Genomic DNA, 12,441 nt, shown 5'->3' with positions numbered 1-12,441 from the left:
AATAGCCAACAATATAAGAGGCATTCTTCCCACTGATTACCACACTAATGTACTGTGAGCTGTGGACATAGTAAATATAGAAGGGGTTCTCTGGGACCTGAAAGTTATTTCAAGGGTTCCCCCATGTTAAAAAAGTCAATGATATGAACAGGGTAAATCTAGAGCTGTATACAAGCAAATTAAAAGAAGAACACACAACCTAATGCATTGATATTACTAACACCAATATTATTATTATTAGTTTTTATAAATTAGTGATGTTATCCACTGGTTTGGTTTTTGTAATTTGTTAGAATTAAGTAAAACTTCAAAATTGAACAGAGGTTTTCTGTAATCCACTAAACAAGATACATTTTATTTCTTTCTTAGAAAGAAAGTCGTAGGCTGAAAGTCATATGTATCAGTGAAGGAATAATTCTACCCAGGAAACTGATTCAAATGGCAGGGCATCCATGTGCAGAAGAGGTATGACAGAATGAAATTAGAGTTTCTCCGTAGGTAGGCTCTGTGCCCTGGGACAGTTTAAATCTTTAATAAAGAACATTATTTGTGTGTAAAACATTCCTCCCACTGTACTTGTCATGTGTACATATCCATTCTTTCAATCTTCTCTGCAGAATTTCCTCTTCCCCAATGGTCTTCTGTCTTTTTGAAGTGTCACATTGATCTTATGATCTATCGTATAGCTTGGAGCTGAGATCTCTTGGGAAGTATTTGTTTGGATGAAGGCAATTTGTACACTAAAAGATCAATGTTCACTTATCCTTCCTGCCTAGGACCCCCTGTCCTCCAGTCCCTCCACCATCCCAAATGTCTAATGATGTCCAGTCTGCAACAAACTTCACACTATGGGACTAATTTATTAAAGCTCTCCAAGAAAGGAAAATATAGCCTATCACTGGAGAACCTGGATGATCCAGCATACTTGAAATTGAAAGGATTGAAAACTTTTGCTAACTAATAGCACTAGTAACACTTTAGTTATGGAGTCTGACATTGAAGGAGAAGTGCACTTTAAGTTAAAAGAGGGCAGTTAGGTCTACTATTAAACAAAATGCACCCGGTATGACTCTTCAGCTAATCCTGAATCTAAATATGACTTCACCTTTATACATTACATTCACAGAGCTATATGGAAAGCTATTCCACCAAAATTTGGATGTGACCAACATAATGGGCCTGATTTATTAAACCTCCCTGAGACTGGAGAAAATAAGACTATTAAGGGTGAACCTGGGTGATCCAGCAAACCAATGCAGACACTAAACTATTAAAAAGACCTTCAGTTTTGGAAGATGACCAGTAGAAAGGCCTCTGGCATTCTCGCGAAAAAATCCTCGAACTTCCAATGGGTCTGCGAAATTTTAGGGAACCGATTTTGTGGACCCATCGGAAGTTCCAGGAAATCATTACAGGAGTGGATTCCCTGTAATTTTCCAGGAAATCATTACATTGCAGTGGATTCCCAGGGCTGAATTCATTCATGCAGCCCTGGGAATCCTCCTGTGTGTGATCCTTGGGCACTAGAGGTAATTAACTTGAGCGTCATCAGGATTTTCCTTTCCTCAGCCAATCAGAGGACACTAGAGGTTTTGAATGGGGAGACTTGTCCCCATTTAACCTCCAGTGCCGGGGATGGCACACTGAGCTCTACAATGAATGCAGTCGTGGCTGCATTCATTGATCAGCACAATCCGCAGGACTTTTTTTCAATCTCGATCAGCGAGATTAAGTTTAAAAATCTCGCTCATTCCTAATGACTACATTGGTTCACTGAGCAAACTCAACGAGCTTTAAGGAAAATATGGACCTGAGACTTGAGCATGCTAGGAGGCCACAGTGGTCAGATTCAGCTATAAGTTGGGGGATAGTAAAAAGGTGCAAAAATTTGTTCATACATTTAATTGATCACATGCAAATTTAGTGTAAAATCTATTGCCACAAAAACTCTCAAAACACTCTTTAAAGTCATATTTAGATAGATTTAGATTCAGAAATAATTTTATAGATTAAAAAAAATACCATTTATGTGGTAAAAGGGACAGCCCTTAAAAATCCAAATTAAAGCCAGTATTGGTACCAATTGTCAAAATGATATATGGAGGATTCATTAACTAATGTGTAAATAACAAACATTTTCAGGACTGTTGGCAAACCTTTTTTTTGATTGTTATCCCTCCTTATATGAACACAGAGGTGTCTTTACATCACAAAGATGATACATTTCGGATTTCACCTGCTGTTGACATTTGATATTTCATTGTTACCATAACATAAGTTTGTTCATTGCAGCAACAATTGCATTTTACTTTTAATTTATGATAGTATGCCAAGTGCTTTAAAATAATGAATTACAATCATTAAAACTAAAATAATGAGTGCTTTTTATAATATACAACATGTAAAGCTTTTATATCACTACAGACCAGGGTCAAGGAATAGGAAACACTAATTCATGTCTATGAAATACCATTACTCTACAAGTTACTATTTTAAATGACTGTGAGATCAAATCAACAAGGAAAAAAAAAGAGAATAAACATCTTTAAGCTATGATAATGATTTATTTTCTTTAAGCTTCAAAGAAGCAAATATTAATTTATTTCTAAAAAGGAAATTCACTTCTCAAGTGATATTTTTTAATTTATTTATGAGTGGTTTTTAAAGACGGGATATTTCACACTCACTGACAAATATTTCACAATACTGAACAATGTGTCCTACTTTATCTGACTTCCATGAAAAGATTAAAAATGCATATAGCAATTTTATGAAACATATGTGTCATATTGTTCTACAATTATTCTATAAAAGTTTTCCTCTGGCAAGATGTACAAAGAAAGCCATGTGTTAGGTTGTAGAATTCACTTTACCAAATGGAGAGATGACAAAAAGAAACAGCAAACCACCAGGAAAACATAAAAGTAATAGTAGAAAAAAACAAATAAAAACTCTCAACAAACCTGCAGGTTTACAATAAAACAATAAAATAATAATAATAATAGGACACAAACTAAGGAAGCCCAAACAGAACTATTTCAAGGCTTAAAGCTTTGGAAAGGCTAGCTCTAAAGCTATGTACACAAGTAGGACAACGTTTCTGATGATCTTCTGCAATTGTTTCCAGTGACAGATGAACAAACCACCATTGTGCACACAGAGCCATTCTGTTCAATGGAGAGGGGAGGGGGAAGGACAAGTAAGCATCACCCCGCTGTGCTCTCCTCTATAGGGGTGAACTGTGATTATTCATGATTGTTTGTTCATTCATCTACCGGATGGATTGATGAATGATGTCAGGAGACTGCATTACATATATTACACAATGATTTGTCATGTTTACATAACCTAACCTCAGTACAAGAGGGCTTGTCTATGCCTTCTTTAAAAAAGCAACTAATTCCAAAAACAGTATATGTAGTGATAATGGTTAACAAATAAAAAAATACTGAAATCCTGATCTGTCTCTGTGGCCCTTTAGGACTGAATTTGGATATCCCTAATTTGAAGAATCTTTGGGATCCACATAAAAAAGAAGTAAGTATCCTAAGGGCTCATGTTGATGTGCTGGGTTACCATTTACAGTTACTGGCACTCCAAATGCATCATAGGAATGCAATGCTGCACACCACATGGCAATGCATGATACCTCATGGTTGTGCATTGCCATGCAGTATTTTTTACGAAATGCAGCATGCACAATGTTTGTGCGTTATGTGCTGGTTTGGCTTTCCATTCAAATGAATGAGCTTCTAACTGCATTGCAATTATTAATATTATCCAGTATTTATATGGCGCCAACATATTACGCAGCACTTTACAAAGTTCATAGTCATGTCACTAGCTGTCCCTCAAAGGGGCTCACAATCTAATGTCCCTACCATAGTCATATGTCACATTCTGTACAAGGTATCCCAGTGCTATAGTATAAATGAGCCCAAACTTCACTCTTAGATTAAACATTGCAGTCCCTCCGCTTGCACATCGCTTGATTATTTATTTGTATGCTTTTCTTTTCAGAGCAGCAGTGTCAGACTCTCTGATAACAAACCATAGCAAATGTCTTATAATAAAGGTGCTGTCAGAGGTATATGAGCAAAAAAACAAATGGTTTGGTTAATTAAAAGTTTCCCCCTTCTCCAGCAGCCCTGACAGTGTCAGCTGTCAGCCCTGAGCTCAGCCAGGAGACATATCCGGATGGGGGGGCATAACCTTATAATGAGCAGGCATTTTTGCTTTGCACATGTCTTCTTGTTTCTAATATAATAGCATAAAAGTGAACTCCATGCAGATACTTAGAATCAATAATACATACACTTTTATAACATTCACAAATGTATTTAAAAATGCAATTGATATGAATACTATGATATAAATAAATTAATTTTAATCTCCACTGTACAGCAGCATTTAAAGCCAATCAGCTGTGCTGCATTCACATGTGCTGGTAAAGAACAGCTCAGTGGTTAGCACTTTGGCACACTAGGTTATATATTCTCCCTGTGTATTGGTGGATTTCCTCCCACATTCAAAAACATGTAGTTAAGTAAATCAGGTTACATTAAAAATTATTTTTAGACTACATTAATTAAATATGACCATGGTAGAGCCTTTAGATTCTGAGCACCTTTGAGGAAAAGTTATCAATATGACAATAGACATTGTGAAGTGCTGTGTAAAATGTTGGCGCTAAATAAATACTGGCTAATAATAAAGAACAGGCTACTAGGAGGAGAGAGCAAAGAGATAACTCGTATATAATTCTGTTACAGCTTCTTCACTGTCCAATCGAAGATAAGAGGTGGGAAGGTGACCCATCTGTCCTGCCTATCTCCATTAGATAAATGTCAGGTCACCAGGCTTGCTTGTTTTTTTAATATCTGCCTCGATAATTTAAAAATTTAAAACAAGTACCCTGTAAACACAAGTTGATATTAAGTAATTATGTCAATGTTTTTGTCTTGACTGAAGTATCATTTTAATAAACTATTAATTAACAAAACATTAACATTCTGCACTGGGGTTCATATTGATTTAGCTACTCCCTTGGTTTTATCTTTTGATCAAATATCACGTTCTATCTTCATCACTGGAAGATTTCATGACAAGCATTTAGAACAAGCAAAGACACATTAAAAAAGTAAAGCATTCATTTTCACATTAGCAAACAGGCAGTTTAATGATAAAATCTGCTGCCAGCTGTTTTGCGATCAAAGACTTATATGGGTCTCAAACCCTTGGATACAGTATAAAAGGCACGGTATCATTCATTATCAGAACCTCTGATCTGGTGAGCTTAGAGATAATGAAAGAGGCAAAGCATTGTAATGTGGGGCTTGGTATAATACTGAGGCAGGTGCACAGTGGGAGCTGATAATACCAAAAGCAAATCAGCTAAAAGAAAAAGATAATTAAGAATAGAGGGAGAGGGGGAAAGGGCACAAGGGAAAAGGAGGAAAAGGAAGAAGGGTAGAAAACCTGATAGAAAGAAAGAAAGAAAGAAAGAAAGAAAGAAAGAAAGAAAGAAAGAAAGAGAGAGAGGTAAATGAATTGGAGGAGAGGAAAGAAGGGGAAAGGAAGAGGGTTAGAGGAGAAGAATGGAAAGGAGAGGGAGGAGAAAAGGAGGAAAGAAAGGGAAAGGGAAGGGGAGGGAAAAGAGGAAAGTTGTAAAATAGCGAAGGAGTAGAAGGAAGGGAAAGGAAATTAGAAGTAGAGCAGGACAGGTGAGTGGAAGGGGAAGAATGAGAGGGCAGAAAGTAAATGAAAAGTTGATGAGAGTTGAGGGGAGATATACAAAGGTCAAGAAAGGCTAGAAATATAGCCAGTATGCCATAGGGAAATATAAGACAGGAAAGAAAAAATGGAGAATAGTTTCCCGTGTTTTTTTTTACCAGCTTTGGATACTGGCTATTTCAAAGAACAGTTGGCAGGATCTCTATGATTTGACCACAATCAAATCAAATTGCAAATATCGTAAACTACATGGATATGTTACAGTTACCTTATATGCAAAATGCTACAAATATGAGATATTTCTACCATTTCTCATAGTTCAATGGCAGTATGGTAGACATGCAGTAATTTAGTGTATGAAGACAGGTACAGTAACAGGTACAGGAAGTAGTAACTGACAATTCAGTGTGAACACTGTAAAATATATAATGTAAATCACATTTTATACAAAACAGCAATGAGCTGTAGCCTAAAATTTGCAGAACAGTGTATGTTGTGGAACAATGTGGCGTATATAATGTACAGCAGTTTACAGAGCAGAGCAGTGAGGACTATGTATTGTACAGCACAATATACAGAGTACAGACAAGTACAGTAAAATGTATATAATGGAACAGAACGCAGAAAGTGGAAGAGAAAGTAAAAGAAAAAGTCTATTACAGTATCTTGGTTTATAAGAGAATAAAAAATAATTAATGATAGTCTAGTATGATATACGGAATAAATAGAGAAGATAGAGGAGATGCTTTATAAAGAACATGGTTTGGGGTTAGGTGGCAAGGTTACCATGCATGGCCCTGTGTGGTTTTATTCTGGCTCTGGTCAGGGGTTGTAACCTTGAACAAGATTTATCAATGGACACTGTATGAGGGTCTAAGCAAAGTGAAGTATGCTCTGCATTTAAGAAAAATAAAAGAAAAAAAAATAGCATAAGGAAAATCATGGTGGAGAATCAATTACTGCCATTAAAACACATGGAATTAATCATGGAAGATCTTTAACCAGAGAATGTTTCAGTGAATGTCAGATTCACAGATTTACAAACAGGCCCCATACTGTACATAGCCTAAACTACATTTACCTGAAGCTACACATTATTGTTGGTTTCCAGAAATATCAGCATGGGAAAGACTCAAGCCTGACTCAACAAAGCAAAAATATATTTGTAAGACATTTCTATTTTAAAGTGTATATTGCTTCATTTCACTCCCATCTTTTATTCCAGATATACATACATTACATCTTCCCTGACAGCACGCCATGCACCATTACCCTTACTGCAGGACTGCCTTCAGATGAATACATTTATTCAAAGTGTCTTTTCACCCTCGATCAATCTTTCATTTAAAAACAATACATATTCAAATTGATTTCCACAAGCAAATATTTTTCTTTAAAATAGATATATATATATATTTCCGATTGTATTGCGGTCATCATCATTGAATAAAATTCTATTACTGGATGTCATTTGGACCAGGGATGAAGCTTGCTGTGACACATGGCTTATCAGCATAAATTGGTTCTAATGCCTAAAAACTCAACCTAAAAAAAAAAATGCCAGTATGATGGGTTACGTTTACTGCAGAGAAATTGTTTCGAGCAGTGTGGTCTGCAGCCTCCTGAATATATGTAGATACCCCACTGTGCTGTGAACATGGCCTTCTGTTCCAAAGAGTACCCTCTAAAGCCCATGCAGACGTCAGATAGACGTCAGAAGACTGTCGCTGGAAATAACCCTTCAAGACCGCTTCCAGTGGCAGATAAATTATTGAGTGCTGTACACACAACGCCGTTCCGTTCTATAGAGACGAGGTGGACAAGTGAGAAGCACCCCACTGTGCTCTCCTGCAAAGAAATCAGTTGTCCCCAATCAGTCACATCTTGGCGGAATAATGAATGATGTTGGGGGACTGCTATACATGAGTAACACAATTATTCGTCTTGCACGACAATTATCTAAAGTGTATACGAAGCTTAAGACTAGTGTTATTTTACCTTGGCATTGAATGCCCCCAGGCACTTGCTGTCAAATACAAGGCATCTAGGACTAGTAACCGAATCTCACTGCCCAGTTTTTGCAGGACTAAAAACTGCTTGCAAATTTTGTTTTCACAAACATTTTTAGGAAGTTGCTAGTGGCAAAAATGTAAGTCTTTGTAGATAGCAGGGTAGCATCAAGAAGAAAGGAAAAAAGAGCTACCACTTCCACTGCTACTATTTACCTCCTGGTAAATAAAAACCCATTTGGTCCAATGTTAACCATTTTTTGCGAAACTGCTTGCAAAACCACAAATGTGAACATAATTTAATGGCAACTATGTATTTATCTTCTAAAGCAAAACTAAAGTCCACACACATCAAAGTGTTGTATCACTGTTTTATTTGTTAATGAGCCTTACTACTGTACCTGTCTATGACATCTACAGCCGTCATTGTCCGGCATTCTAGTATATATGCCGAAGACAGGTTTTGTAATGTCAGATCAGGACTCTGAATGCTCATATTTTGATTTCAGATCCAAGGTGGATATAGTCTCTATACTACTGCAACTAAATATAACGCAAGGGCTGTCATCTGATTTGCTGCTCTCAGCAAGTTTATTCTTCATTTCCTGCAGCTTTTCCAGGTAAGAAACCAACAGATTTTATTGACAAGACCCAGTGTCAGAGGGTAATTGGCACTATATTGGGTAGACAAGTGTTTCTCATCCTTTTGAACATAGGGGGACCCCTTGGAATAACTTTCAGGTCTTCAGTGAACTTTTACTATAATTATTATATCCACAACTCACAGTATATTAGTCTGGTGGTCAGTGGGAAGAATTCCTTCCTACATTGCTGGCCTCGCTCACAGATAGCCAAAAAAATCCCTGGTGTTAGGTAAACTGATCTGAGGGACACAAACCGCTTATTGTTAATGGAACCCCTAGCAACCTCTGGAGGAACCCTAGGAACGAACTGAACCCTGGTTGGGAACCACTGACGTAGACAGGGTCGATCCCTAAAATTCACTAAGACAACCAAACTGCAGTAACCCCCAGCAAACAGAATTCAAATGACTTTATGTCAATACTGCTCTCTATATCTATATACTGGTCCTTCTCTATCAGTATTATATAATAAAGTTCTCCATTGCCAAAGTCTTTTCGGATCTTTACAGTAAATAGGCTACAAATTTTCACCAGGTATGGCTTACATAAGTCTTCTACATTTATGAATTGCCTTGCATATAAGATATTGCTAAAAAAGCAAATACAAAAAAAAAACATTTTGTATTTTAAAGGCAGCTGAATGATTTTATTACAATACACTTTTGTGTTTTTACTTTTTGTTTCTTTAAATTCTTGACCCTCAAAAAAACTGAATATATGTAAAGGGCATATTTTCTTTTCATTTTTTTCCTAACTTCCCTAAATCTTTACAGAAACATAATTTTTTATCATATTTACTATAAAAGGTAAAAAGGGTGATAAAACATTGCAATCAAAAGTACAGACGAGATGTGACATTCATGAACAAAACAGGAGGAAAAACATTTTATTTATTGATCAGTTGTAATGACTTGGGTCTTCACAGCATCACAATACCATGCAGCATGCAAATAATAAAAAAGTAAAAATTAGACAACATCCAATATTGTATTTGTATTGTACAATAGAAGCATTTTGGGTGCCATCTGCAGTCACTAAATAGTATTGCACTTCTCCGGGAAAAGATTCATAATGCTGGATTTAAAGAGGACCTTCTACTGAGAGATTATAGAAACTGCTATTTATTATCAGAATGTATTTAAAGAATGGCAATTATATGCATGTAAAGTTGATCTTTTGGTGTCAGTAGTTTCAGTTACACAAGTGAAAGAAGCATGCAGATACCTGTGTGACAATTAGCCGAACACCTAAGCTGCATACACATTCTGGGTCAGTGATTCACTGTATTAAAAGCAGAGAAACCCCAAACAGGCAAGTTGAATATTTTCATAATAGGTCAGAGATAGCAGCTTACAAAAACATTTAGTGATATGTATACTTTTAAAGTTAACACTTCTTCCATATATTGTATCGAGCAGCGGTTTGCCAACCGGTGGTCCACGGTCTATTGGTGGTCCGCATGAACATTTTGGTGGTTCATGGCTCTGGCTGGTGTGTGGGTGGGTTCTGGCATCATGACGTCACTATGGGGTAAGTTTTTTCCCCTTTGAGAAACACCTGCTCCCTGGGCATGCGCGGTATAGAGCCGGTAAATTTAGTGGTCCATGGGTCCGAAAAGGTTGGCAACCACTGCTATAGAGGATACAGCAACTGTGATTAATAGGTTACCAGCGGCCAATGACGTCATTGCATTGTTTAATAAATTATTGGATTTCACTCTGAAATACCATGTCTACCAAATTGAAAACAAAGGAGAATCTTAGACTATGAACGCATAAAAGATCACTGTCATCTGTGATAGAAGAATGGACACACAGGGCTTGTTCTGTTCTATGGGCATGGAAGGGGGAGGACGAATAATCAGCACCCTGCTGTGCTGTCCTTCAGAGGAATGCACAGTGATCATTCCTAATTGGTCATTCATAAATTCACCATGGCAGATTGATGAACACCATCGAGGTGGGGGGGGGGACTGCTGTACACATGTCATATTTTCACCCAAGACAAGCACAATGGTTCATTCCAGATGACAATCATCTGACATTTATGCTGATAGATTTTAGAAGGTCATCCAGGAGAAGAATATTCTATTATTCAATTATGAAACATTTTTGTTTCAGTATAAACAAGTATAAATACATTTTCATTTTAATGATACATTCTGCAGTAAGATACTTTCTATTTCACATATAATAATATTTGATAATAATACTAATCAGCGGATGCTTTACAAAAAGCACACAGAGGGAGGTTTGCTGCATTATAATGCTCATACCAGCCATCTTATAATATCTGTTTTCAAACACAAAATTAATTTTCATCTGTAATATGTTAAAATCCTCGAGAGGGTTTGTTTTAATGTATACTTACCAATCACAGGTGGAAACTGAATACATCTTCATTTTATAATATATCTCAATGTTTAATAATCAGGATTACAGACTGAATGTAAAGACGAATCATTTTAAACAATTCAATCTGAAAGCGAATAGTTAGATAATACAAATGATACTGTTCAAATATTAAATACCATAGCTAAAAATCCCTGCTGAAAATTCCCTGAAAAAGATATAACCTACAAATCCCAACAAATAGCTCAACTGAGATCTGATTGGCACATTCTAATCCTTCTATAGAAGCAGGATAAAGCTGCATGAATGTCATGTGTCAGGCTGAAATATTTATTTATGCCATAGTAATGCTTACAGCAACTGTAATGGTTTTTATTTGAGCTGATTATATCCTTTGTTCCAATTATTTATATTCTCTATTTAATTGGCCTAAGGTACGGACCTCATTACTGTCAATATCATCATTTCTATAGATAAAACTTCATCCTCAGCGCAGTTTTTAAATGCATGAGTGGACTTGAAATGTTAATGTATTTTTTTTTATAGCAAGATGTACATATTCACTGGGGATACCTACATGTGTAACGTATGTTTTATGTGCACACCCTTGGGTAATGACAAATGGATGCTAAGAGATTAAAAGGCAACAAATTAGAATTTGATGTAATGGATGATTCTTGTGCTCTGTGATTTGGTGTGTTTTTATTTTAGCTTCAGTTAATATAGGAAAAAAATAAAGCTGGGTTGTTACTGTAATGTCAGTTACATGGGATTCTATACAATACAGGAGAGAAGGTGAAACTGATTTTAATAAAAAGATTGTGTTCCAATCTGATAAAACTATTAAAAGGACATTAAGCCCGAGAAACTAAATGTTACACATTTGCAGACCTAAAATACACAAAATGTGCTATGCATAACAATATTACTTGTTAGCAATGAACAGAGATATTTTTATATTATATGTAGTATAATAAAATATAATAATAAAAAAAAATGAAAAAATATATTTCTCTTTATTCAGGTAAAGAAGAAGTATTGGATATGAATATTTGATATTTACCACTTGAAAGCTGCAGGTGGTGAACTCTTTGCAAGCTTCTCGCATTCTAAAGCCTCTCCATAAAAAAGACCTGAACCTTAGAGGAGCGAGAGGAGAGACCCCTTCCTCCCTTCAAACAATAAAATACATACAAAGGCAACCGATAAGACTTTTTTTTTAGTGTTATGGGTATACCACGTATAAACAGTTGTTAAAGGATGAGTTTAGTTCTATAAAAAAACAACCTATTAGCACCCCAAACAAACCTCCATTCCAGTTCAACCCCACTTCCCAAAAAACAGGTATTTTAAATGCTTACTTGCAGTGTTTTGCAAAAAATGAATAATACATTATTTTTATTAATTTGCAATGTTCTTTAACTTTTTGAACAATCAAGGGGAGTGCATTTCCAGAGCACAGCTCCCTCTTTTATTGTGCATCATAACCATTTTCTCCTCGGCTAGTAGCTAATCATTGTCTATGCTGGTCAGGTCCTTCAATCCTCCCCTCACCTACTTCTGTACCTTTTTATGAGCTGTCAGGGGAGGAGGACATACTATACAGTGAGTATATCCTTGAGTAAAAGCACTCTGCTAGGGCTGCTGACATCACATTCAAAATGGCATCACCCAGCAGCAGTTTCATGCTTTTTGGATGTCTAT

General features: G+C 36.2%; 1 protein-coding gene and 1 long non-coding RNA gene across 2 annotated transcripts in view; one reads left to right on the top strand and one right to left on the bottom strand.

Moving 5' to 3' along the window:
- The window catches only part of DPP6 (dipeptidyl peptidase like 6), a 626,323-nt gene that overhangs the window by 597,266 nt on the left and 16,616 nt on the right, over positions 1–12,441 (bottom strand). The gene's annotated exons all lie outside the window — the stretch shown is intronic.
- On the top strand, positions 8,248–11,939 carry LOC140331520 (uncharacterized). Its single transcript, XR_011920942.1, has 2 exons — positions 8,248–8,362; positions 11,762–11,939. It is a non-coding gene; the product is annotated as an uncharacterized lncRNA (long non-coding RNA).

Source organism: Pyxicephalus adspersus, chromosome 5 (genome assembly GCF_032062135.1).
Source record: "Pyxicephalus adspersus chromosome 5, UCB_Pads_2.0, whole genome shotgun sequence".
NCBI classification, from domain to species: domain Eukaryota; kingdom Metazoa; phylum Chordata; class Amphibia; order Anura; family Pyxicephalidae; genus Pyxicephalus; species Pyxicephalus adspersus.
This window is presented reverse-complemented; position numbering and strand designations above follow the sequence as displayed.